Consider the following 2760-nt stretch of genomic DNA (forward strand, 5'->3'; position numbering starts at 1 on the left):
AAGATTGTCTTTTCCAGTTACAGGCCATGGAGGAACACGTAGCTGGGCCCCTCAATTAGAAAAGTGTGTGTCCTGCCCAAAAACTTTGGCAGAAATGGCACAGCATTGAGACTGCCAAGAGCATCCTGCGGTAGGGACCACATGTCTGCTCCCTTGCTACACAAATGCTACCCAAGATGCAGGTAGTGGTACAGACTGGGTGACTTATGGGGGAGAAATGGGCAAAGAAACCACCTAAGAAGTGACATTGGCAATCAGTGGGCTGGGTTCTGGCTCAATCACTGACATGTCAATCAAAATTAGAAATAACAAACCAGCGAAAAATCCACCAACGTGTGTCACTACAAATATGGCTTACCTTTAGCATACCCTTAAGACGAAATTCTGGCACTTGTCTCATTTAAAGACTCCAGAGACATCTAGGACAACCACCAAACATCTAATCTGGTGTTTCATTTGTCCCGAAGAAGCAAAGAGTCTATCCTGGAAAACCATTTTGAGATCTACTCTTCCTATTTCACAAAGAGATCTCCCCTTGAATGGTCTTCTTTGGTAATATCTGAATTTCTACCAGCAGGTGTTCACCTTCAGCATTAATGACACTACCATTTCTATCTGAAATGTCTTTTATAATTGTGTAATTACACACCTCATTTATCCAATTGTTAAGCCAAGAGACTGATTAAATATTAACAACTGCTTGGTTCTTATGGTGTCATTAGTTGGAACACAACCCTGTAATCTCAGGTAACACATGATGGTAATTATCCTTCGTATTCACACTTAGCTGAAAACCAGGAACAGTCAATCCAGATAAGGCTGCCTTGGAAAATGCATTGCCTTTAAATCCTGTTTTATCTCCTCTGTCTGGAGCACGGTGCATTTCAGACCAGCTCAGGGTTTTGAAGAGTAAACCTGCTGGTGCTGAGAAAGCCAGGCAGGGCCTGGCATAATGAACAGCTCAATTCCCACAGACACAGCTCTTTCCAGCCATAAATCCAGCAGCTTCAGAAGTTATAATGGGATTTTTCCTCCCATTATAACTTCACTATGATGAAAAGTCTGGTTTGGGTCAGATATTGCTCATCGGAGAAAACAGTCCTGAAGCTGTCAGAGTCGTCTTTGCAACGTTCCCAGGCTAGGGAGTGGCCAGGTAGCCTGGGGGCACTGGTCAAGGAGCCTCTGCCCAGGACCATCCCATCAGTGGAAGCAACTTGTCAGCTTTTCAAGGTCTTTCCTTCAACCTGCGCTTTTCTTTTCAGGTCATCCCGAGCTGTTTCAGAGACTCATCTTTTCCACCCATATGTCTCTCTCTCTCCCTTCCTTCCATCAGACTCTTGCCCTTTGTTGGCAATGTGCACACTTTAATTTCTTCCTGTTGGTGCCCTTGGGCCTGAGGATCGCTGCCCAGATGCTCTTGTGCTGACCTGGCAAATTGGGAGCAGGCTTCCAAAGAGCCTCAGGTTTGGGGTCAGCCTGGGCTCTTCATGCTTTGAGATGCTGTGGTCTGGAAATGAATGGTAAGCAAGGGCAAGGCCGAGAGTCTCTTGTGTGTCCAGGGCTGCTAATTATGCACTGGGTTCTGTAACTCCTGTCCCCTTCCCCAAGCATGGACCCTCCTGATGGAACAATCAATCATTGTTCTGTCCAAGGCTTCGGGTGCTATTTCAGGCTCTGTTCAGCCATCTGGCCACGAGGGAACCACATTGCTGGGACTGATGGACACTCCAGGAAGTTCCTACTCCATAGGTCAGACATGTTGGGAGCATGGCTAGGCCTGTTCAGACCCCAGGATGGCCAGCATCTGGAGATCCTCTGGATCCTCATGGGTGATGTTCCCCTTCTGTTCCAAGCATGGCACTGGTGCACATCTGGAAGATTATTCACCAAAGGTAACATCCCTTTGTAGATGTAAAGGGTGCTCTTCTGTGGTCTGCTTGGCTATGGTAAGACAGAACGAACGAGGAAAAAAAATAGCTAATTATTGCTCAAATTGAATAAAACACCCAAACTTCCAGCTATTTGCTGCACTTCGGGGAACTGTCTAAACAAATTTGAGCTCATTTGAAATATTTATTAACATATGAGACCAGGTGACAGTGGTTCAAGTCTGTAATCCTAGCTACAAAGCTGAGATTTGAGGATCCTCTGCAGTTCAAAGCCAACCCAGGCAGATCAATCCTAGAGACTCTTACCTCCAACTGATATGGTTCAGAAAAAGCCAAAGGACAGTGCCCAGTACCAACACACGTGTGCATGTGCGCACGCATGCACGCACACACACACACATTAATAACATGGACACATGTCCACATGAGAAGCAAAAGGAGAAAAGAGAAAGAACAGATTACTCGAGTGAATTCTGGTAAACAAATCTCTCAGCAGAGTGGGTAGCTGGATGTCATCACGCTGCTAGGGTCAAACAGGCTCCTTAAGACTTCATTACAATGGCTTCTGACACCACAAACCTATGTCTGATTGCTTTATAAATTAAGGATGATAAAAGATGTTGGCTTTCTCTATTACATGTCAAAAGCCTCTTATTTTAGGTTGAAAAGGAAAATGGAAAATAAAAAGGCTCCTTAGTGAAAACCACATCTGTGTAGCAAATTTGGGGTTTGCATTTATTGCACAGCAGGGAACAGCTGTTTAAATCCTCCAAAGCAAACAGACTGGCACCAAGCCTCTTGGGAAGAACAGGCCGTTTTCTTTTGACAACTCATTTGCTAGATCCTAATTATACTGTAGGCTTGGGTTGTT

Source organism: Dipodomys merriami, unplaced genomic scaffold (assembly GCF_024711535.1).
Source record: "Dipodomys merriami isolate MVZ:Mamm:240054 unplaced genomic scaffold, mDipMer1.0.p SCAF_387, whole genome shotgun sequence".
Taxonomy (NCBI): Eukaryota; Metazoa; Chordata; class Mammalia; order Rodentia; family Heteromyidae; genus Dipodomys; species Dipodomys merriami.